The sequence below is a fragment of the Rhinolophus sinicus genome, linkage group LG04, assembly GCF_036562045.2.
Source record: "Rhinolophus sinicus isolate RSC01 linkage group LG04, ASM3656204v1, whole genome shotgun sequence".
NCBI classification, from domain to species: Eukaryota; Metazoa; Chordata; class Mammalia; order Chiroptera; family Rhinolophidae; genus Rhinolophus; species Rhinolophus sinicus.
The window spans coordinates 133,767,956-133,795,164 of record NC_133754.1 but is presented as its reverse complement, the minus strand read 5'-3'; the positions used below and the strand labels follow the sequence as shown (position 1 = coordinate 133,795,164).

The following is a 27,209-nucleotide window of genomic DNA, read 5'->3' as shown; positions in this document are numbered from 1 at the left end:
GTGACACGTCTCTGGGTGTTACAAATACCTTGGCTCTTCCCCTGTGAGTGTGGGAAATCCTGTAACTCTAAAATATGAAGTTTTCTTGGGAAATATTCACAGCAAAGAAGCAAAGAAAGAAAGCCCCACACAGAATCCTGAGTTATAAACTACCATAGATTAGCTAAGCTGTTGCCTCATATGTCACTATCACAGTTTCCTCCTATTATCCTTAAAGGGGGAGAAATTTGATTCATAGCCTGCTCTCTTTGGAGAAAACAGATGATGTTTTATCCATGAACAGCACAAAATAAATATTTCTTCTTTCTGGAGAACCAGTGGTATGCTGGCAGAAGTCTCAGATGTTTCAGCATTTACTCAGAAGGCTCTTTTCTATTTTTATATAAACTTATATAGCAAAATAAATTCTGAAGTCAAAAAATCTTAGTAATCATGTCCCACTATCACATATTATATAAATGATAAAATGAAGGCCAGAAGGCTATGCTCCTGGAAAAATCTTATTAGATAGGCACATTCCTCTTATCTGCCTTCACTACCAACCAAACCTCATATTCTTTCATGAGACCTAGCTCCAATTTTACACCCCAGATGGAGGATGTCTTCACAGATTCCTGTAGGCATTTTTTATTATCGTAGGCAGTCCTATGACATTTGATCCATATCCTCTAATAGTATCTACCATCTCTGTTACAGTTCTCCCTGGTTGTTACGCCTTGAGCAAGTTTCATACCTTAATCTCAGTTTTACTAGAAGAAAAAGTCCTTCTGTCACAGGGATATTGTGAGGATTAAAAGAACCATTATAAAGGATTTAGCACATTGCTTGGCACATTTTTGCATGCTCATTAAATACTACCACTGCTGCGCTGAGTTACAATTTACATATCCACATATTCTTCCCTTTTAATGATCAGAGATGTTAAAAATGTGCTCGTATTCAGTCAGTAGCCTCGGGATTGGCGCTGTGTTGTTCACACAGTTTATTTTCAATAAGTCATTGTTGAACATATTAGAAAATCAATATTCTCATATGCTTGGTCCCTGGCGAAATCTTTTCTCCGGGTAACTTTCCTAATAGGTATCATGTTTTTTAATGCTTTATGTATATATTCTTATCCAAAATTATTAATATTTCCAAAAGTTAAATACATGAATGAACAAGCCAGTATTTTTGGTATGTGTGTCCTTAGCAAAATGAATTTTTTTTGTTTTACTTCAGAAATTTCATACAAAGTTTAATAAGAGTGTCCTTCTTTGATTTCTCAAGAAGAAAATGAAGTCCCTCCCAAATGTACTGGATTTCATCTTTAATTTATATTCAACCTTTTCCTGATGCCGTGGTTTAACCTGAACATTTTGTAGTTATATCTCTATTTCATGCACGGGCAAATGCTCTAGCAATAGTATTCAAAACAACTTTTCATGGTAAGCCTTTTATAAAACATTTTACCTGGCATACCTGAAATTTACATTAGAAGAACAACTGACTTCCTCACTTAATAATACTTTTAAGAAACGATAAAAATTCATGTATAAAATTAATGTTTATGAATAATTTAAAGTGAAGAATATTACTTTAATGATTGGGTTAATAGATAAAAGTGCATTTAAATATAGTAAAAATATGTATGCATTAAAATGAATTTCCATTTTTGAAAATACTACATCTATGAAATTGGAAAAAAAAAACATAAATGTTCACAATGATAAAATGTTTACTCTGTTATTGCAAACAGACTCACTGTGAAATAATGATGCCACAGTAATACCACCTGTATAACAGATTTATATCCTAGTAGAAATACAGTTCCTATGAATATGAAAAAACAATCTTATTAATAAGAGACATGTTAGAATGTCTTGGGGGTAGAGATAAACTTCACAAAGATTTTTGTTTGAATTTAGGTATCAGTTGATTATAAACAGTATCACTTATAATTTTTAAAAAGTACATATTAATATCTTATCTCTTGGTTTCAAAGACTTATTAAAATAAAAAGCCCCTCCTAATATTTTTCATATAATACTTTCAGGGAGAGAGTCCTTCTTAGCTAAATCACTATATAGATGTTATAGCTGAGACAAAAACTAATTTTACAAAACTGTACTTAAAAAAGAAAACTAGCATTGCCCACAAATTATAGATATTCAGAGTTTATGATTTGTCCATTTTTTACAGATATTATTAAATGGAATTTTAAGGTGGAAGCAAGGATAGTAGAAAGGTGGATCCCAATTATGCTGTTTCAAAACATTTAGAGAATCTGTAATCTCTCTTTCTGTCTCTGGCTTAGGCAGACACATACATACACCCACACCCACACCCACACCCACACCCACACACGCACAGTGGCACTCCATTACTTCCTATAAACATAAATGCTTAGCACAATAGAAATAAAAAATAATAATTATTGAAGTTAAAAGTTGCTATATATTTAGGGGACATAATAAATTTTCCTCAAGCTTCTCAACCTTTGCTCACTCTCCATATTGTTCCATTCCCTTTTGTAATGGTACAGATTATTGTCCCTCCCAGAGCACTTGGCAACAGTGCTGGGGAAATGCAGACTTACTATGTCAAGTTCTTGTTCATACCATTGCTCAATTCTTGTGATAATTTACTTATGGGCTAAAATATTCATGCCCTTACTTTAAGCAGATAATATAAATTTATCAACTTAACTTAAAATATATATTTATGTCTTTGAATCCAGAAAAATAAATGAAACACCTTTTACTCTTTAATTTAGTTCAGGATAACACAGTGTTCATAATGACATTATCTCTCTTTGTAACCCACAAGATTGGAATATGATGCAATAGTTAAAATGAATGCATATTCTTGAATGTTGTACAGTGAAGAGATCATATTTGCATTTTTACAATAATTATACACTGAAACACACTCTCTGGATATGTCATTATAATATATAACAAGAGATTTCAAATAAGCATGCTTAGCCTATTTATTTGAATCTGAGATTGAAAATTCAATACATATAATTGATAGATAAAAGTTCTGAGATAATTACAATTTTAATTTCTTTGCTTTTACCATATCATGATTCTTCTGCTGCCAACATAAATTATGGTTACCATGGATAAAAAGGAGCTCTTTGAATGAGAAGCCATATGATTAAGTGACAAGTTTTTCTATATCTATTAATCATGGCTAAATATTGTGTGCAGATCTCAAGATTATAGTTAGGAATATGCTGGACTTAAACACAGATCTGCCAGAGGTGAGGGTCCCATGACTTCCTCCTCTTCCTTTAAAAGGTAATATTCGGTGTTTCTACTATGCAATCATAAAATATTTTATTTTACTTAGGAATAGGATGGTCTGATTTAATTCAAAAATTCCTAAGCTCACATTTTCAGGTAAATGTGCCGGAATACAGGTCAGATTGTGGTATTGCAGATGGATGTAAATTATGATACAGTTATGCTATTAAATAAGTGAAACAAGGCAATACAACAGGGATGGCGTGCTGCAAATACAATTGCACGACAATCACTTGTCCCACCTTCACAGACCAACAGCTGTGAGGAAGGACAGGAAAGCTTTGCTTTCCAGTGTTTTCAACGTCGTTAAGCAAGGCAGATATGAATGTACAGATACCTCTTTTCAGGTTAATAAAAGGAGGAAAAGTGTTGTATTTTCATTTGTCCTCTATCAGATTCTCTCAAGATGAGAGATGTGATTTTCTAGAGAAGATAACAGTGATGACAGAAGTCCACAAAAAACTTTCAATTTCCACTTGGTCCAGTAAATTCATCCTCCCATATTGTTTCTATGTTTACTTAGGTTCAACTGTAAGAGGTCATGTTAAAACTAGAAATTATTTGCTCATTGAAATAATCTTTTCCTATTTTCCCTCGTTTCTTTCAAGAACACCCAGCCATTGCTACCTCTTTCATTCCATATACTGTCCAGATCTCACTATAGACTGATTTTAAAATCCCAAAGATTATTGGAATCTGTCGTATTAAATATATAATCGCAGCCTCATTCCATAGAATGCTTACATCCCAGTAGTTACCACAGCATCAATTCATACATACTTCTAGAATATCAACCCAAGACCTTAGCTCTAACAGACTGGTTTGCCAGATCACTGGCTTTAAGGAATCCTTAGAATGTCCACTGTTGAATCCATATTCCCTACTCCAAAATCGGTTTTCATCTGAGGTAACAATTGGAAATCGTGCCCTTAGTGCAAAGAGGTAAAACAATACATCCTTGATCCCATATGAAGTTTCCCATATTGATTATTTTACTACAGCCTGCCTCCCAAGTCCATCTTGACTGATTTAGTTGTGAATGGTCTTGCTATACAATCAGTTAACTGTTCACATGTAGGCCTCATAGTTGTCCCTTTTTCTTTCACCTTCTACATCCAATCAATGATTAAGTTCTTTGGTTTTGCCTCCAAAATAGATTGTAAATCCATCCCAGTGATCCGATTCTGGCCCAGGCCATCACATCTCTCTTTCAGACCTCTCCAAATGTCTCCTCCTAAATGATCTTCCCATTTCTAGTCTTACCTCACACTAATTCATTCTCCACAAAGCACTTATCTTATAACATAAAGGGGGTTACTACACATGATTCCTTAAAAGTATTCCATGGCTTTCAATGTCATTTACAAAAAAAGTCCAATATTCATAGCTTATAAGGCTTATCTTATCTCAAATCCCTCTGTTTTTCACTTTCTATACTCTGGCTATACTAACATTCTTTTAATTCCCTGAATATCCCAAGCTCCCTTTTTCCTCAAACCCTAGAAATCTCTTTAAAATCCTTCTCCTCTCCATTCTCTCATGTGGTGAGTTACATTTTTCCTTTAAATTGTTAGCTCAAATATCCACTGTTGTCCCAGATAGTATATAGTTTAGAATATTTTCCTTAATAATGTTTATCAAAATTGTGATTTTGTGTACCTATTTAATTCATTTTTTCTCATTAGACTGTGATATCAATAAAGACATGCCCTGTCTTCTGTACCACTGCATCATAAGTCAGTCATCTTTCCAGGACACAGTAAGTTCTTCATAAATGTTTGTTAGTAGAAAACAGGAGGGATAGAGAGAAAGGTTGTAAAGTGTGGAAAGAAGATATGTTTGAGAAAACAAATGTTGGATTTAGCAAAAGAAACCCAAAACTTCTCTCTAATTCCAATAAATTGATTTTCTAGATAGAAAACTTTTTAGAGAACACATGCTATTGCCAGATAGTGTGCTAGGAACTAGAAAACATTTCTATTTTTTAGGGAGAAAAAAAACACAATGTTCTATTTTAACACTTCAGTGAAATAAATATATCATTGAATAGGAACTTAAAAAAATGTAGAGTACTTTATGTGTTCAGTGATTTATTCTCGTTACCAAAACTTTTAAGTTATATTTTTTTCTGATGGTATCTTACTTATTTTTGGTTGGGGTGATGCATTGTAAAGTGTGTTCAGGTTAGAATTTTACTACATAATTCAATCCATTAATTTTGGGTTCAAATCGTTAATAATACAGTAATTTATGTTTATAATTTTTAATTATCTATAATTTTCCTTCATGCACTATGTTAATTACATGTCTTTGAACTTTATTTGTCTTAAGCTCTGTCATCTTTAAAAATGATGTATATTTAACTGGTATCAATTATATGTATTTGAAGTCTGTGTCTATTGTGGATTTTTTCCCCTTTAAGTATCATTTACCCTCAGGGATACCTTCAAGAATCAAATCCTGAAATATTTACCTGTGTAACCTGTGCTATATTTTACAGATAAACTCATTATTTAGTTATTTTAAATGACTAGTGGAGGATCAAAGACAGCTGTTAATGCCACATAAAGTGTTTGAATTAATCTTCAAGAAACCTTTCCGTATTTCACCTTTGTTTTTCTTGCTTTAATTATACCAGAGACTAGTATTTTAGTAAAATGGAAAAATCACCTAATTAGCTTTCAACTAGTACACACTCTATATATTTCATCATCTTTAGCTACCTAAAATAGATCAGAAAGCCTAAAAGAAAAAAAAAAGAAAAAACAAACAACAGCTGTGATACAATTCCCATGCTCGCCAAATAAATGAAAATAAATGAAACACCATCTTTCTTTAGTTTTAAGGATTTTAATTTATAAGACTAAATTTTATCTCATCAGAGTTTTCATTAGGAAGTTTTGAAAAAAAATAACTAATTATTAAAAACAATCTATTATTCAATTTGCTTATCGATTTCCATTGTTTATGATTTACTCTGAAGTCAATGAAATGGCTTCAATTAAAAAGCCAGAGATTTTAAACAGAAACAGTTAAAATTTGATATGTGCATATTGAAACTCTTTAACTTTCCATTTGAAAATAATTATTTAATTCCATTTTGTATTATTACATCTTTCAAATATTTCAACCATTATAGAGAAAATGAATGTATTTAAATCAAGGTAATTACTTCAAAAAGAAACACATATGTAATTCAAAAAGAATGGATAATAGGACAATACAATGTGTGACATATACACATTCACATAATTGACTCAGAATTTTAAGGAAGAAATAATACTAATTTTTATGCTATCATCCCTATCAGGCACAAAACAGGTATGTAATGCTCTATTGACTTTCATGGAAAAAATAAATAAACATATTATATATATAAACATTACATATAATATATAAACATATTATATATAAACATTACATATATAAATATATTATATATAAACATATTAATGAATAGAAATAAAATAAAATCTTAATGAAGCACATACAATAGTATTCCACTGTTAATCCTATAGGCTATATTTATCATGATTGTTACATTTATTTAATCTATTAACCATAATATTTTGGAAATAACTAGATTTTAATAATAATTTTAGTAGATTGGTGCAAAAGTAATTGCAGTTTAAAAGGTTAAAAATAATTGTAAAAACTGCATTTAGTTCTGCAGGAATCTAATATTTGAATACCTAGGTTAGCCTGATTTGAGTTTTTTAATGATTCTGTGGAATATTTATTCTGCAGACTTTGGGTTCATTTAATAAGATATAATGAAAATAAATTACCATAATACATTTAGAATTAAAGTCAAATATCAATTTTGTTATGCTGCTGAATACTTATTTCAAATTAATGGCCACATAACTGATTTGGTGTATAAAACTTATAGTGGACAATGCATGAATACATATTTAACTTTACAAAATACAACACACTGCTTATAAATAACTATATTAAAAGAGTAAATAAACAAATCTCAGTCTTCATATTTATATATTAATTTCACAATAAAAATATAAAACATATACACAGTAATTACTATATTCTAATGTAAATCTGTACAGTTATCTTAAATGCACAGGGTAATAACATAGAACAATATATTGAAAACCTAGAGATCATTTTATGTGAAAGTTTAAACAATAAGTCTTTTAGGGAAATCATAAGAAAATAGTTAGCAAGCATGGCAAAGTCAAACATTTCTTAAATAGGACACAAAAATCCCTAATCATACAAGAAACAGTCTTAATAAACTAGAATAAATTAAGACTTTTGTTAATCAAAGGACACCATCAGGAGAGTAATGAGAAAATCCATGGAATGATTTAAAACTATACAAATAAATATTTGGGGGTATGCTAGTAAATGGTTAACAATTTGTTCTCCAGAAAAAAGAGTAAAGCCTTGTTTTTCAGTTTTTTTTTCAACATATGTAGTATAAATATTTCTACCATGGCTGATTTTCAAACTACCAAGCAGCTCTTAGAATTCTTGATATTCTAATAGTTGACTCTTGTGAATCTGATTGAGGCAGATTTAGCATACCACTGTTCATATCCAACAGAGGATTCAATACCATATATCTATCTCTCTATATATATCTAAATATATTCTATTTTTATATCATCTACCCCTTTTTAAGATATATATCATTTTTTACTATTGTATGTATACTGTTATGTGTGTGTGTGTGTGTGTGTGTGTGTGTGTATATGATAGGCAATGTGAAAAAAAAAAAAAGATAATATAGTAGAAAAAAGTACAAAAGACTTAGACAAGCCAAAAAAGAGAATACCCACAGGACAATCATTACAGATATGACAAATAGTCATAAAACAAGTGTTTAATTCCATTAGTCTTTAGGATATTCAAATTAAAATACGCCTACACACACACCAGATTGGCTAAAACATAATGATGACAAAATTCCAAGTGTTAGATAGTATATGGAACAACTGAATTCTCACATCCTACTGTCAAAAACTGATATAACCACTTTGGTAAACTATCAATATCTGTTAAAGCAGAACATGTGCATGTACTATATATTCAACATACGTGTGTTCCCTAAAAGACATGTTCCAGATATCCATATGACCACTATTCATAGAGGTAAAGTCCCAAAGCTACCCAAATGCTTATAAATTGGAGAAAGATTAATACTTTGGTATATCCACACAATTGAATACTACACAGCAATAAGAATAAGCAATTTACCATCGCACATAATCTTCCAAATGTAATTTTGAGCCACAGAAGAAAAACAATACCTACCGTAGGATTTCATTCACAGAATGGAAAAAAGGAAGCAAAGTAATCTGTCCTTTTAGAAACAACATTGTGCTTAGGCTCTGTGGGTATAGTTACTAGCAAAGATCAAGGGGTGGGGCTTGAAGGTATTTTAATGTTCTTTCTTTCTTTATTTATTTATGTGAGTGTTGGTTATACAGGTATGTTCATTTTGTGACAATTCACTGAGACTGTGCAATTAAGAACTATTTTCTCTATGTATATATAAGAAGATGAAACAATAAGAATACGGTAAAAAATTTTTTAAAATGTAACATTTCATAAGTTGAAATAATTGATGTTATTTTGGTATATTTGTGAAATATAAGCTACTCTTTAAAAAATATGTCTTGGGGGTAAAATTATTATTCTACACACATCCAAGAAATGAATTTCATAAGAAATTTCTTCCATTATCAGCACAGTCTTCTTGGTAGGGCAGAGGATTTTCCCCTTGCTTCTACATGACGCCTGTTTTTAATAACCATTTGTTGAGTGTTTCTAAAAAAATAGAATATGTAACCAAAAAGTGTTCCTTAGAGTTCCCACAGGTGGTTGCTGCCTACACAGTCACTTAAAGAACTTCTTCAAAACACATTTCAATACTGCTGAATTACCAAATCAACAAAAGTTTGAGTCAACTGCCTTTGTGTTTCCAATATATCATTTTCCCCCAAATATAAAATGTATGAAACAAATGCCTATTATCTGTATTTTATATGCCAATTACAAGCTAACTAATTATCATATTTACTATTAAAGAACAAATAAACTCTGAAAATTGTCTTACTAAAAAATAACTTCATCAGTTTCACAACACAAATAAACATATTTACTTAAACTGTGTAGTCAATTATAAGTATAATCCAGATATACATTTTTACAAATGTTATTGGATGAATTTATCACAGAACTTAACACATACATAATGTCCAAAAAATCACCTTAGAAGTCACTGGTCCTTTCTTATGATTTCTATTTCCATAGTTTCATACTTTACTTTCAACTTTCTAAAGCTCTAACATCTAAAGCTTCCATTAAGGAATCCATTTTTGATAAATCTTGACAGGTGATAAAATAAATTTTACTTATAACTCATTGCTTCTATTCATTGGCATCAAATAGACCTCAATATAAAAATTTGAATATATAAAGTTGTCATTCACGTCTAAAGAAGTATTTTCCAGTGGTATAAATCTATATTTTTTTGAATGATGACTTCAAATTTACTTAGTAACCTATCAAATAATATATCAAATGACTATATTACTATAATCTACCCCAGACATAAATATTTTGATAGAAAATAGCACATAGTTTCTTTAACATTTATGAACACATATGGTAAAGTAACAGGTGAACCATGCAAATTTCCTTAACAATCACATTTATTGAACACTAATAAAGGAAAAAGGACACCTCTAAAATTTAGTATATTAATTATAATCTTACCAGTAGCTCACAGGTTAGGAATTCAAAAATATGTTCACCACCCTGAGACCTAGAAAAGCACAATAAAAAACATTCTCTATTAGTACTAGTATTACATTTTAATCCAAGCATCATAAAATGTTAGTGATCCAATATTATGAGAAATTATAATGTATGTGTAATTAGTGTACATATAACTTAAAAATAATTTTGACTATAATATTTGGCAGAAATAGCATTACTGTTACTTTGCTCACATCAAACTATTGTGATTTAAGTTCAGTTACCCTAATTTGGAATCTTTAATGCAGGGATGACAAGCAAAGCATTTTCATTGTCTCCTTTGCTTCTTGTGGGACTACAGTGAATGACACATTTGCAAGCAAAATGTATTTTGCATATATTATTTTAGAGAAGCTTTTCAGTTACATTAAAATTTATATAAACTAATTTACCAGTGTTAAATATACACACACCCATTTACACATGCAATTGTGCACACACACACAAACATGCACAAATTTGGTTATTATATTATAATTCTATTTTCATTTTCGTCTAATTTGTTACAATCATTAGAGACAACATAACTTTCTATGGATATGAATATTCTGTATCATAATTTTGAAGACTACATTGTACTCCATAGTTCACTATACATCTTAAATTGTTTAAGACATTTAATCCAAACATAAAATTATATGATACTGATTAATACTATTGTGTTTAAATCAAGCCATTTGTTTACCATCACATGTGATCAGTATTTACTAGTTAATGTGCTTTACAAGAGGTTTATTATTTTGATGCATTGGTAACTTACTAATCAAAACACATTTATCAAACTGTTAAATTTGGTTATTTCTAGGTACAATGTCTTCTATATGAATAAAATAAGCAAACTGAAAATTTAATCTCTACCCTTAATGAATAATCAGTAGTATTTATAAATCCTTTAGAAAATTCATAAATGACTTAGGTATAGAAGCAAATGTTCTACTGTGTAATATCTTGCAATATAAGTTAATAGAACAGAGAAACGGTAATAGATTGTGTCTATTATGTCAATACCTTAATGAATGATGTTGTTTGGAGGATATGTTTTTCTCAGGTGTTTATGTATTAAATTGTTGCAACTGTTTTCTGCTGTAAATGAAGAAACCATTATATAACACAATTTATCTGACAGGAATGACGTTTAACTCTTAGGAGGGATTATCATACCTGAACATTATTCTTACACTAAAAGAACCACTAGAGGAGTGAAATAAAATTTTCTAATATCTTTCTGATGAAATGTTAGAAGAAAGCAAAACATCACTACTATTGAGGTTTAAATATTAGGTTGGTGCAAAAATAATTGCAGTTTAAAAGGTTAAAAATAATTGCAAAAACCACAAGTTCTTGTGCACCAACCTAATATTTTTGTTCCTATTCTTCAAATTGAAGTGCATGCGTAGAGTGAAATCTTCAATAATGAATGTTCAGATTTTATTGGTAAAAGTCACTGAGCTAATTTGTGGCAGAGACTTGACTGCACTCTAATCTCTGATTCTCAATCCACTGTGTGTCACTCCAGTCTATGGCCATTACTCCAGGTCTCCTTGTTCCCAAGTTGGTATAGAATTTACTAGCCTTTCATAGAGGTTATCAACTGCCCATTGCTTTTACAAATCCCAATGCACATGGATTAACCTTGTGGACCTTCCCAGCTCATTCTTTTATTGCTTTCTGCTTTCATTTTCCCTGCAGGAGGAAGGAAAGTATATGACTTCAGAAGATCTACTTCCTACTAAAACTTGTTAAAAAGGAAATTTTTCCCAAGAATCTAGTGTGATCTGCGTGCTTATACTTCAAAAAGTCAATCAAGGAATTGTAGTGACCTGCCCCGCTACTCTCCTTTTTTATCAAGTGGTACAGAAGTTAAATTGGGGGAAATGTTAAAAGGTTGATTTTTAGAATCAACATAGGGTTGTAGCTAAATATTACCATTGTGGAATGGACTCCTTGGATACACAAATCAAAAAAATAATAATAATAATTGTTACTACTATTTCATTACTAAAGATTTAAAGTTGAGCTTTAAGGTTTAACATTATAATGCAGAAACAATAATTTCTTTTAGTACTATCAGATGTTAGAGTACGCCTGTAGGCACTGAGGTGCACATTTGCATTATTAAATTGACACTTTTAACTAAAGAGAATTTCAACATATAAAACACATAAAAAAGACTTATGTCCTCCACTTATACCTAGAATATTTATCTATAACTGAACATGAATATTCAGATATTAACAGTAATCCAAAACATCCTTGTTTGTATTACTGAAATTGTAATAATGATTAGATATGTTGGAACCAGACTGTAAGTCACTACTCATGTTCAAATTCAAAAATTTCAGAAATGATATTGAAGTCATTCATAGTGCCAAGTCAGAGAGGTGATTTTAGGCCTATAAAAAGGCCAAACCAGAAACGTGGTTTACTCCATCATTAATCTACCTTTTCCAATGATTTATGTGGCCTGAGTTAGGTAAGGATACTGAGTTCTGGGATACATTTAAAGAAGAAAGAGTCCATTTTAAGATGATATTGATAAAAGCTTTATTTTTAGGGGAGAGATTTGTGGTATGTTATTAAACTGTCAATGACATTGTCATTGGGTTCGAGTTTTATCCTTGAGGTATTTTAAGAAATTGTATTTAATACAAAAAAAAAAAAAACTACCTAAATGAATTTTATCAGATATATTTATCTGTATTACTTATCTTTGGTTGAATAACCATTCAAGAAAAACAAAACAATAATTATGTACCTATCATGTCAAAGTAAGATTCAGAGTAATGTTTATATTAACTGTAAATTACTGCAGAAATCTTGAAAAGTTGTACTTGAATCAGTATTCCTGCAGATTAATTAATGCCATTAAAGGATGTATTTATTGGATATGTGACTCTGCATTTGGAGAAATTCATGAAAATGGCATTTAAGGTGATGATTTCTCTGACTACATCCTCAACTTCTTTTAATAAATCAATATGAATAGTAAATAAATTAAAACACATGGTCTTAGATATGTGTCTTATCTAGTCTTAGATAGTCACAGCCCCATAGTGCCTAGTTTATGACATAATAAATTTAAAGTACGCATTATATATCAGACATTCCAATTTCTAGAATTTTCAGCTAATGAATTTTAGAATCTGTAACATTTTACAAAATATGTACATTTTGTAATATGCACATTTTGGTATAGGTTATCAGAAGTTGGTTTTTAGAAAACGAGATAGCTTTCTATCCACTTAGAAAAATGAAAATAATGTATTAAAACAACAACAAAACTTGGAACACCTCTTTCAAGACTGTCAAGCTTATCGTCTCAGAAAGTAAACTCTTATAATTATAGGCAACATGTTTGGGAAGGGGGGAAATAGACTCTTTCAGTGAAACCTGGTATATTGTAAATTCTCAGAAAATAAACAGAGTACCTAAATGTTCCCATAAAGAAATAATTGATGGATAGAAGTCTCTTAAGAAGAAAACTATCCTACAACCTATAGGTGCTAGATTTTACCTAAGCTCAGTCATATCCAAACTTTTTCAATGTCTTATATATAGATTATTTCTTTCAAAGCAGATTTTTTTACATTTAGTTGCAGGTGTACAAAACAATGTAATTTTAGACATTTACACCCCTCAAAAAGTTATAACCTTCCTCCCCCAATCTACTACCCTTCTGACATGCTAGATACCTGTTACAGCATATTTTAAACCCTGGAAAAGTTAAAAAGTCAGTGATGGGTTGTGGAACTATCAACTCATCCATGATTAGGTAATCTATGTAAATCTGTTGTGTAATCATAGCATACTATATAATGTTAGTTCAGTAATTAATTCATTTATATAATACATATTTACTGAGCAACAATGTATTAGCCACTACTATATTAGAACGTGAGGTTAAAGTGATGAAACAAACAAATATGGTGTGTTTTCATAGATTTTAAATCCTGGTTACTGACATTATATTTAAAAATTTTACATTTCATCACCACTATCAAAAGCCACTAGACATTCTGCCCTAATAGTCTATAATATTTTCTAAGGATTGCTCTTTAGGTGTTCCAAACTCTGGCTTAACAAATTTTAAATAAGTTCAAGTGGGTTTAACACAATGGCAGAAACTTCCAGTTATACCCTAATTTCCATTTTACCTTATTTTTAGTAAGAAAACCCCTCATTTTTAGCTAGGTTCATGGCCACTTAGAATAATATTGCAATCCTAAATTTTGGTGCCATGACACTAAATTCTGGCAAAAATATGATTTTGGAAGTGAAGCAAATTCTAGAAAGTGTCTCTGAATGTAGAAGGTATACCCATCTGTGTTCTATTTTCCCATTAATTTCTGGCTAGAATGTAGAATTAATGCCTGGAGCTCAGCAGTAATTTTGGATTATGTGGGGCTACCTTTACCTCCCTGTTCCCTTAAACTTGTGAGTAATAAGATAGGAAGAGACTGATCCTAGACAACATAGGGTTTCATCTCCGGTTTGGATGAATTATCTCTTGAATGTGAGCGAAAAATAAACTCTATAAGAGGCAGAAAGTAGATAGTGGTTTTTAGGGGCTGAGGGGTGGGAGGAATGAGAATGACTGCTGATGTGTACAGGATTTCTTTTTGGATGATAAAAGCATTCTAATATTAGAGAGTAGTGCTGGTTGTACAATGCTTAATATACTGAATCTACTGACTTGCACAATGTGCACAAAACAGATGAATTTTATGGTATGCATATGTAATTCATATCCCAATAAAGATGCTATTTTTTTAAAGGTGTCTTATATGACTATAAGATTAATTTAACCTCTTAAATTTGGAATATTTTACTATGCTAAAAAATTATGTCACAGGACTTCCAGTCAAGATGGCAGAGTAGATAAATACTGTAATTGCCTCCTCCCATGAACACATCAAACTTACAACTAAATTATAGAACAACAACCATTGGAAACCACCTGAAGACTAGCTCAACAGAAGTCCTATAACTAAGGATATAAAGAAGAAGCCACACTGAGACTGATAGGAGGGATATAGACACAAAACAGGCTGGCCCTACATACATGGTGGTTATGAATTTGGACAACTATCTTAGCTGTAGTGGTCACCACTGAAAAGCGAGGGGACCCAGCATGAAACACCAGTGCCAGGAAGAGGAGTTACCACAACAGCTGACTGTGAGCATTGATACAGTTCAGGTGAGATAGAGGGCTGCTGTAGGCCCAGGTTTCCTTTTAAAGGGTTCAAGTACACACTCACTTGCTCACAAACACTTGCCCTAAGCTCCAGCAAAGGAGCAGCAGCTCAAAAACTTCCAGGAACATAAGGGGAGGATCCGAATTGTTTGGCTTCAAGGCGAGAATCTGGAGGGGTACCACTCCCCTAGACTAAATTGCTATTGTTCCTTTGTTGAACCTTCACACAACCTAGCCTTCAGATTTTGACAGGTACCAAGTCTGAGTCTCTATCAAAAAAGGTAACACTGTTTGCCCCACCCTGGTGATTCCCTGAGACCCAACCACATCCAACTCATGTACTAGTCAGAACCTCTTTCAGAGGGTAACCCACAGAAGTGGCTGGCCTGGGCCCACACTGCAGAGATTCCTAACACCTCTCAAAGGTCAAGAGACCACAAACAATCAACAGCTAGCCTCAATGTGCTCTGTACCTCTTGCTAAGTGGCCCCAAACCTGGCACTAGTGACAGCAAGCCTCAGTTTGTAGCACAGTCTCTTGTACATGCCTCCAACCACAGTACAAGGAGCTACTAACTGAAGATCACTTCATAGCTCCTACTAGATGGCCTTAGACTGGGCACAAACAGTGGCTGACCTTGCCCTATGCCTGAGCCCCTCCTGAAAGGTCCCAGAACAAACATACCTACTGGCCAGTTTCAGACCACACCAAAGCACCACTCAATTAGAACCATAAATGGCACACCCAAAGGATGGACTCAGCAGGCACCAGAGCCCTGCTCAAGTGAATCTGGCTATGTGGAGTCAGCCCCCGAATAGCAGCTTGTCTGCTGTAGTCATGGTCAGTCTTTAGAGCCAGTCAGCCTGAGGGTCAAACCCACTCACTGACATGCCAACAGCAATCCAGGCTCAACTACAAGAGGAGAGCACACTCAACCCACACAAGGGACAGCCCTGGAGCACTGGTTCACGTGAGCAGGGAGTCTGCACTACTGAGACTCACAGAACACATATTACATAAAGCCACACTGCCAAGACTGAAAGACATAGCAGATATACCTATTACAAAGAAACAAACACAGAGAGGCAGACAAAATGGGGAGGAAAAAGAAACATGTCCCAAATGAAAGAAAACGACAAAACTCCAGAAAAAGAAATAAATAAAATGGAGGCAAGCAATCAACCAGATACAGAGTTGAAAACAATGCTTATAAAAATGCTCAATGAACTAAGGGGGAAAATAAATGATCTCAGCAAGAACTTCAACAGAGAGATATGAAACATAAAATAGGAGATCAAAAACATAAAAAAAATCCTCCACTCAGAAACGAAAACTACAACTGAAATGAAGAATACATTACATGGATGCAAAAATAGATTAGATGAAGAGGCGGCTCAAATCAACAATTTGGAAGACAAAATAGCTGAAACACTCAATCAGGACAGCAAAAAAAAAAAACTAAATAAAAATGAGGATAATTTAAGGAACATCTGGAACAACATCAAGTGTACCAACATTCATGTTATAAGGGTACCAGAAAGACAAAAGAGAGAGCAAAAGATTGAAAACCAGTGTAAAGAAATAATGACTGAAAACTTTCCTGACCTGGCAAAGGAAATGAACATACAAGCCTGGGAAGGTCATAGAGTTTCAAACACGTTGAACCCCAAAAGGCCCACACCAAGACACATCATAATTAAAATGTCAAAGGTTAATCACAGAGAGTGTCTTAAAAGCAACCAGAGAAAAGCAGTCAGTTACCTACAAGGGAGCTCCCATAAGACTGTCATCTGCTTTGTCAACAGAAACTTTTCAGGCCAGAAGGCACTGGCATGAAATATTCAAAGTGGTGAAAAGTAAAGGGCCTACAACCAACTTTACTCTACCCATTAAGGCTATCATTTAGAATCAATGAGAGGTAAAAAGCTTCCCAGTTAAGAAAAAGCTGAAGGAGTTCATCACCACCAACCCAGTATTAGAAGAAATGCTAATGAGACTTCTTTAAGAAGAAAAAAGGGGTGGGGGATCAGAAATATGAATAGGAAAACATCACAAAGAAAACAAATTCTCACTGAAAAAAAAAGGCAAACCCTTAGTAAGAACTAACTTACTAGCTTGACTAACACTAAAGCTAGTACAGAAGTTAAAAAGCAAAAGTGGGGAGATCATGTGTAATCACAATAGTATATTAAGAAATACACACAAACACACACAGAAGAGTAAAAAATAATGAGAGATATAAATGTGGAGGGGATAAGTAAAAATGGTAGTGACATTAGAATGTGTTTGAACTTAAGTGAACATCAATTTAAAATAGACTATCATAAACATAGCTTGTTATATATGAAACTTATGGTAACCACATATCAAAAATCTACAGAGATATACAAGAAATAAAGAGAAAGAATCCAAACACAATATTACAGAAAGACACCAACATACAAGAGAAGAGAGCAGAAGTATAAAAAAGAACAGGAACTACAAAACCAATCAGAAAACAATTAATAAAATGGCATAACTATCAATAATTACTTTAAATGTGAATGGATTAAATGCTTAAATCAAAAGATGAATGTATAAAGAAGATATACTTAGATAGATAGATAAAATATTACTCAGCCATAAAAAAATAATAAAATGTTGCCATTTGTGACAACATGATGGACCTAGAGGGTATTACGCTAAGTAAAATAAGTCATACAGGCAAACACAAATATCATATGATTTCACTTACATATAGAATGTAAAGGAACAAAATAAACAAGCAAAACAGAAATGAACTCATAGATATGGAGAACAAACTGATGTTTGACAAATGGGAAGGGGGTTGGGGTGCTGGGTGAAAAAGTTTAAGTGATTAAGAATTACAAATTGGCTGTTGCAGAATAGTCACAGGGATGTGAAGTACAGCATAGGGAATATAGTTGATAATATTGTAATAAGTACATGGTGTCAGGTGGTTGCGAGTCTCATCAAGGGGATCACTTCATAAATTATATAGATGTCTAACGACTATACTGTACACCTGAAACTAATATAATAATGACTGTGAACTGTAATTGAAAAAAAAAATGCAGCGCATTCTTTGAGGACTCAAATTTGTCTGAATTCATTAATTTTCTACTATGCATTAACATGCTTTATATGTTAGAGGAAATAAAAATAACAAAAAATGACAATCTGCCTTCTATAATCTAAAATCTGCTGAAGAAAAGTTATTCATAAATCAACACTACGACAAACCATTAACCACCCAGGACTTTTGTGAGGATTTCATTATACTATTGAAAATTATTTCAAAACTACTACATAACAAAATGCATGGTCAGAAAAAAAAAAGTTGTCAGTTAATATTTTAGGCTGGAATTTGTACTTTAGCCTATTGGCTGTGCTGCCTTTTAAAATAGTTCTTACAAAACACACATTAATATTAAAATATTAAAACCCCTAAATAAAGCTTTTCTTCATTAAAAAAAAGTATAAAGTGGAAGTAATGATTGCTAATATTTCTGGTATCCAATAAATATAGAAACAGCATTCAATAATCCGTATTGAGGGTGGGGGTTTACATCTTAATCTAAAATGTATAGATTCTCATGTTTGATACTTTGACTCTTACACATCATCTCCCGAGAAAAGCCTCTTGAAAGTATTTAAAACATTAAAATTTTATAAAAATGTTTCCTACTGCATTGATGATTAATAATAACTGCAAATTATAAATGGGTGTATTACAAACTCTTTCCAAACTCTTTCCATTGGTGACATTGTCATAACTTTCTTAAATTGACATTAAGCCACACTAATTGGTAAAGCTTAAAATATAATGCTCATTGTTAACATTGCCATGTAATAGATACTTATACATTTGCGATGAGATTAAAATTGTAAATTGTAATTGGAGATAGTTAGGTTACACTGGAAAAGCGGTCAAAATATGTGAATGTTCACAGTTTTGGTTTAACCTTTATGCACATTAATTGTTTACTGTAGCAATACTCCTGTTGCAGGGGCTCAGATAAGCTTTGGGATTTCAGCTCTGTAACTGCCATCATGAATATTACATGCTTATCTCTCTCTATTTTGAAAGTATATAGCAGTATTTGGGTGTCACAGTCCCTTTGTGGCTTATGCTGCATGGTTGGCTAGCTTAATAAACCCCTGGAAAGTAGCCTGTATCCCTATTCTTTTTCCTTTTACCACTTTCTTGGCAATTAACCACTCAGGCAAAAATAAGATATACAGCCGGAACTCTCAAACTAAATGAACGCACACATCAGCTGGGATTCTTGTTATAGATTCTCATTGATAGTTCTGGACTTCTGAAAATGCAGAATCTCAGTCCCTGGCCCAGACATATGGATCAGAATCTTCATTTTAGCAATACTGACAAGGTTTTACAGTATTCTAAGGCACAGTTTCTATATCTCTAGGATGGAGGTAGTCATAGGTCAGGTATGTGAAGCACCACATGGCTTCTCTGTCTCCCATCATCTCACCTCTACGCTGATCTCTCCACTTCAATTAGATGATGTTACTTAAAATAACCTAAAGTTCTAAGCTTTGGAAAAGAAAGCTGATACACTGAAATTTTTTCTACATTTTTATTTTTTTCCTATTCTACCTCACAACTAGCCCTATGTGTATCTCATATTCCATTACCATTATTATTTATTCACAGTTACCTACCTGTTATATTCCCAATAGCTACCAAATCCCTTCCTGTATCTGCCCCTCTCTCCTGCTACAACATAACTTACTCATATATTTTTCAGTGGATTAAAGTTATTCATGTTGACAACTTCAATTTTTCTATTTAAAAATGCATGTGTATCTTTGTTGAAACCTAGGAACAAATTCAGGCTGTATCAAACCTATGATCAAATTTTAGCTGTATTGCGTCTGACCAATTATTTAACTTATTGAGGCCTCAATAATAATGATTATTGACAATAATAATAATGATGATCATAAAGACGTGTAAGACTTATAAGTGCTATAGGATTTTTCAAACACTAGTTATTTTAATTTAATCCTCCTATCAACCTGAAGTGTTAAGGCACTCTTTTACATCTATTTTGTAGATCAATTAACTGAGGAACATAGCAGTTAAATAACTTGCCTAAGGGCATAGATCCAGTCAGGAGAGAAATCTGCTAATGATACCCTCTTATACACTATTAGAATTCAAATGAGTTAATGTGGTTAAAGTGCCCACTGTGGTGACTGATTCCTGGTAGCTGCCCAACCAACATAAGTTTGCTTCCTTCCAACTACATGTGTTACTACAGTGATTCTCAGAGTGCATCAGAATGGCTGAAAGGCTTGGTTATACACAGATATCTGTGCTCTTCCCCAAGTGTTTCTGATTTAGTAGGTGAAGAGTGGAATCTCCAAATTTGCATTTCTGACAAGTCCCCAGAAGATGTTGATGCTGCTGATCTGGGCACCCCACTTTGAGAACCACTGAGTCAGTGCTTACTCAACAGAATCACATTTATCCAGTCTTGGCTTCTCAAAGCTCAGATTCTAGCCAACACTCTCTTTAGAGAACAAGATTTACACAAATAGAATACAACCAGGACACATATAGATCAGTCAATTAGAAACATGCCCATGTAAGTTATTCATATTTTTAATAATCAAATCTAGTTAAAATGTATGCAGTAAAATCCATATGGATTTTAGTTGGCTAAATACACTATGCCAATCACAGTGTGTGGTATTTACAACGTTCCTACAACATTTACAAATTATAATCATACTTCAAATACTGTTCTATAATCTTTTTTCTTTTCACAGTGTAATGTATCACAATTGTTTTTTATATTCTCTTACCATGTCAGTTTCACGAGGGCAGGGGTTTTTGTTCCCTTTGTCAATATACCCCAAGTGCTTAGAACACAGCCGGAAATGCAGAAGGTGTTTCTAAATGTTTGCACATCTCTCACTATTTTTCAGTTAAGAGGAATTACAGAATCAAAAATATGAATGGTTTTACAGGTTTGGTTTGATATAACAAAAATGACCTCCAGAAAGAATGTACTAGTTTCTACTCCCACGAGCCCTGTGTGCTTGTGCCTGTTTCCTTCTGTTATAAAAACTACTTCACATTTCTGCCAATAGTAACAATTACTGCTACATGTGTTTACCAAATGTCAACAATTCTAAATTGTTTTTTAGACAATTCTAAAATTGTTTTTCAAATGTCAACAATTCTAAAATCAAGATGCATACCCAATGAAATAATTTAGCTCTTTTTTCCTTTTGTAGAGCTCTATAAAATAATGATTTGTCTTACAATTCATGGCATTTTAGATTCCAAAAAGAAAAATCCAGTGACACATAAATCCTAGCATTGTATTTGTGAATACTAGTCATAATTACTTCAAAAGCTATCTAATGCTGTTAAACATTTTGAAATATCACTGGAACACTTTGTGCTGAATGTTGTCATATATCGCTGATTAATTTCCTAAGATATATACTATTTTCCATGGGCTTACTGAGAAATCAGAACTCAGGACCTGTTTTAATTGCTACAGATAAATATTACTTGTCCTATATTTAAAAGAGATAGGAGAAAAAGAGACATGTTACCAGATTTAAATTAATAAAAACCTTTGAAAAGGAAACATAAGGAAATAATGAAAAAAATGTTAATATAAATGCAACCACAAAACATCTTTTTCTATGAAAGAAATATAAAAATCCTGTAATGCTGTAGAGTGTTGCTGTTTTTACTCTCAAATATTAGAACTTAATCACAGACCATTAAAAAAACTTGGTTGTATTTTTTTCACTGTTACCTAATTTTCAATGTTTTAAATCTTTAAGAGCAAATATTTCTCCAGCCAGTTACCTAAAAATAAAAAAAGATTAAATGGTGTGGATTGCTTCAACTGACCAATAAGCATCATAAAATGGTCAACTTTATTAGTAATAAATACATAAACATTAAAATTGGATTACTGTTTTTGTCACAAAACTGAATATATCTTATATGAATGTAATATTAAAATTGTAATACTAAAATTCCCCTAAGATCAGATTCAGTTTCTTCAAAGGGTGATACAAAGAATTCATACCTGATTACAAGGATTAACTGATATAATACATGTAAAGTGTGTAGAAAAGTTCTGGCTCAGAGTAAGTATTAAACACATATAAATGGTGATGATGATGTTGATGATTATCAGAAAATAAATCTATGGAGCCATTCTAGGTTTTATTTCTGTTTGCACTTTTACTTCTATGATTAACAGTTGGAGGATGCATAGTAGTAGTGATATATAACTGCCTACCTTCAGAAAATATTAGCTTCTTTTTCTCTGCTGTAAAAGGGGCAAGGTGTGCAAATATGTATATATACACAAACATGTATATCTAATATTATATGTATATTCACCTCTGCCAAGATTTGCATACTGAGTAATATTCCTCCTTAAAGAAAGGACACACAGTTTTGTTATTGTTGCTTAGATTTTAATAGCCCATTAAAACTCTTGTGAAAGAATATGATGAGAATTGGGTTTGAGGCAAGAGGGAGTGCCGCTGAGGGAAACGTTGAGAAGTGGGAGGGAGTCGACCTTACAAGAAGCTTGGAGGACAAATGCCAAGTGAGTGAGCATGAAGCCTTCCCAGAGAGGACCCCAAGAGCTACGAGAAGTTTTCTAAGAAAGAGGACTCTCCATCTTGACAATCAGACCTAGCATAGAATCAAAGTGAAGGTCACGGAGGAAGTTTAGTGATTTTCCATTTGATCATTAACCTATATTGAAGAGAATCTCTAATCATCCAGTTGTCACCTGGAGAAATTGTCCCTTCCTCAGCACAGTGTCCACCCACTGACTGTGCAAGAGAAGCGACACCATTCATAACTTAGTTCATACCCTTTTAATTAGCCAAGGACGACATCTGCCTCCCAAAGACCTAAGATACCTGCAGCCTCTGTAAAGGTGGCTGGACCCCCTGCTATCTACTGGGATAGTAGTATAGGAGAGTAGTATAGGATAGTAACTTTGCATCTGTTCAGGAACAATAGACAGCAGTAGATGATGCTCTTATTACAATTCTATAGTATCCTTGCTGCATTAAAACTGTCAGTTAAATATGAAACATTTTAGAACACAAAGGAAGAACATTTGATAATATAGAATAAGAAACACACATACACACACACACACACACACACACACAATACGAGCATTCAAAGATAAATGAGTTAGAAAAATTTCCAAAGACATAAGCATTAGAGTATTTTGCCAGTTCTCAAGATGGGCTATATAATGGATTTATTAGGTTGGTGCAAAAGTCATTGCAATTATTTTTTAATTGCAAAAACCACAATCACTTTTGCACCAACTTAATAATACAAAACACCATTCCTATTAGCATCCATTGCAAACGATCTTTCTCTTTGGAGCATGTGTCATCTAATGAGCACACACTTCATTTGGAGGAATTTGTGTTTAACTAGGGAAAATAGATATTTACTTAAGAATAACCATAGTGCATATATTTATGCATTGTGCAAAGGAATACACATATGCACATTATTTGTTATTATACATAAATCAAATAGGAATTAATATAAGTTTTTATTATAATATTTGAATCTATAGGCCAAGCTAAAATAATAGGTCATTTTAAAGGTATGTTTAGTAAATATTTTTTAAGCAGAGATGCCAGATAAAACAAACAATGTGCCAATAAAATAATTCCTGAAGAATAATTTGTGTCTGAGTGTTCCACATGTTACACATGCATTATATATAAACACCTCTATATATTCAATAAAATACTCAGAGGTACCCTTTGTATTTCCTTAATAGTTCATAGAGGGATAATATCATACTATATTTTTTTCTTTATTCACTTTATAGAAAATCTTACCTTTTTGTATTTAGGGAAGTCAATTGTTATTGTTAATACACAGACATATTTTTTTAAACAATCTGTATCACTTAATATATCATTTGTGATGTTAGCCTCAAATATTGTAAGACTAGCAAAATGTACAAAAAATGATTGATTGCTAGTTTTTTCAGATGATATGGTCACAAAGTGTTGAAATAATGTAGTCCAGGATGTGGTTAAATATTAAACACTTTACTGTGTGCACAAGTCCATGTTCTTCAAAATGGTATCTAAACTGCCTAATAAAATCATGAATATAAATTGTACAATGAATTAAACCATTATTGGTTTAAATTCATTTTAAATATTTAGGTATAAGAATGTATAACACATTCTGCCCTCAATTTAATATGTCTCTCAGGATTTTAAATTAGTCTAGATAATATTATTCACAACTTACACAAGTCGATATACAAACTTAATCACTAATAAAATTGGGATCCACTATTTTCAAAAACTATTCTGCTATGAAGAAAACTGGATGGTCAGAGAAAGAATGCCTCAGGACTGAGAAAGAAGTAATTAACTGGAATGGAGATGCACTGACCCACATCAGGGAAGTTGTGGGTAAGAAGCTCCCAGTGGTCTCTGCAAAACTGAACTTGATGCTAGAGCTTTAGAGATTTCTAGAGAAATCTCACTTGGCTTTCTTAGAAATCAGATTTTATGGAAGCGTATTTTATTGATCTATGATATTATTAATTTTTGCCATCATAAATTAAATATACCTCAAATTTTCTGTTTGCTTACCAGAATAGAAACAATGTAAATATCCAATGTGTCTTGCTAAACCAGTAATTAGATCTGAAACCATTCTGGAATATACTTGTTCATGTACATGGTAGTAACACAACCTATAGCAATCTGGTACTCTGCAGGGTTCTTAGTATAGGAACATTACAAGTTAAATAGACAATGTAGCACAGAAATATTTAATCCAAATTATAAATTGGAAGAGTTTGGTTAAGATACTCTAACTTTGAGAAGGTTTTTCTTTAATTAGTACATGTCCATTTTTCTGTGTTAACCAATATAAATTAACAGTTTTGTTCTTCTGCATTCGAACACTAAAGGGTGTGATTATTCTTTAAATTATCTCTTTATACATAATGTTTTTATTTTTCTTTGTATTTCTATGCAAACAATATAAAGACAGTGGTAGTTTTAAATCACGTCCACAAATTCTTCTGTATTCCTCCCTTCAAAGGTGGAGCTTAACATCCCCCTCCTGGACTGGGGCCTAGACTTAGTGACTCACTTCTGACCAACAGAATATGGTTAAAGTTCTGGCGTGTCACTTCCAAAACTAGCTCACAGATGACATGGGACATCTGCTTTGTTCTTTCTTGGATCCCTTCTTCTGGGGGGACACATATCATAGAGACACTGACATAGGTCCTCATGACAAAGAACTGAGGCCTCTCACCAACAGCCAACACCAAATCGCCCAGAATGTGAGTCACTTCAGAAGTGGATTCTCCAAGCCTCAGTCAAGCCTTCACATGACTGTAGCATGGCCAACATCTTGACTGAAACTTTGAGAAACCCTGCCAGAGCCACCCAGCTAACCTGCTCCTGGATCTCTGACCATCAGAAAATGTGTGCCATTAAAAAAGTTTATTATTTTATGTCACAAAATTTGTGTAATTTGTTGCATAGAAATAAAGAAATAATGTAGAGGGAGAAGTAAGCAAACAAAAATTACAATACGATGTTATTAATAAAAGTAATGATGCAATGGGAGAAGTGAAATGAGAAGTCAACTCATTTCATGTTCAGGAAGGATTGGGGAAGTGGAATTTGGAGTAGATAGAAACTGCCGAACAGTAGGAATTAATACAGGTGCAGAAACAGGAGAAGGTTTTCTAGGTAGAAGAATTTTACGTAAAAAGGTATGGCCATCTGAAGAAGTAGCATGCTTAGAAATGGCAGGAAGGTTGGTGTAGAGGACACTGATGCATGTGAAGCCTGGCAGAAAAGTTAGAGAATATGTCACACAGTTCATGCATTTCTGTAAATGAGTAAGCATGTGCAACAGTTAAAAACAATCAAATGGATTACTTGATTCCAGTAAACATGTTTCCTATCAACCATATGTATTTCCTACAGCACACAACTCTCTAACAACACATTTCCAAAGACTCTGGTTTCTATGGTAAAATTTCATCACAGAAAAGTCCTTGAAATCAGGGTAGCCACATTCCGTTTTCACAGTTTGGGAATTGTTATTCCTCACAATTCCCATAACATATATTATTTAATAATTATGCAGCACATACTATGTACTAGCATATTTCTAAAGGTTTGGAACATATGTATCAATTCATTCAATATTCATATAAGCACGTGGGCTAGGTACTATTAGTATCCTCATTTTACAAATGAAAAACTGAGGCATGGAGAGGTTAACTGATTTTGCCAAGATTACCTACATACTGTGTTTCCCCAAAAATAAGACCTAGTCGGACAATCAGCTCTAATGCTTCTTTTGGAGCAAAAATTAATATAAGATCCCGTATTATTTTACTATAATATAAGACTGGGTCTTGTATAATATTATATCATATAAGACTGGGTATAATATAACGTATTATAATATAATATCGGGTCTTATATTAATTTTTGCTCCAAAAGATGCATTACAGCTGATTGTCTGGCTAGGTTTTATTTTCAGGGAAACAGGGTAGTGAACTGTGAGGCTTGGATTCCTACCCATGCAATTTAGTTTCAGGTTTTGTTGTGTTATTGTTCTTTACCACTATATTTTGCTATTTCTAAGTTACACCGAGATTCCAGAAAAGAACTGATCATCTATGTATATTGCACAGGTGAATTTCTCAATGATCTCTCAAATTTTCCATCTTGAAATAACACTTTTTATAGTTTCCCAAAATGTGTTTCACAAAATATTAATCCTATGACATCATTGGTGGGAAATGGTCAAATAGCTCTGGGTAACCCAATACACGTTAAGATTTTCTTGAAGACACAAAACAGATGTAAATGCCTTTAAAGCTCTG

General features: G+C 32.7%; 1 protein-coding gene across 44 annotated transcripts in view; it reads right to left on the bottom strand.

Moving 5' to 3' along the window:
* Positions 1-27,209, bottom strand: part of PTPRD (protein tyrosine phosphatase receptor type D) — a 2,063,955-nt gene that overhangs the window by 1,124,443 nt on the left and 912,303 nt on the right. For all 44 annotated transcript variants that reach the window (XM_074330405.1, XM_074330404.1, XM_074330420.1 and 41 more), the window contains one exon: positions 10,035-10,083. The gene's annotated coding sequence lies outside the window, so the exon portion shown is untranslated. The remainder of the gene's footprint in view (positions 1-10,034; positions 10,084-27,209) is intronic.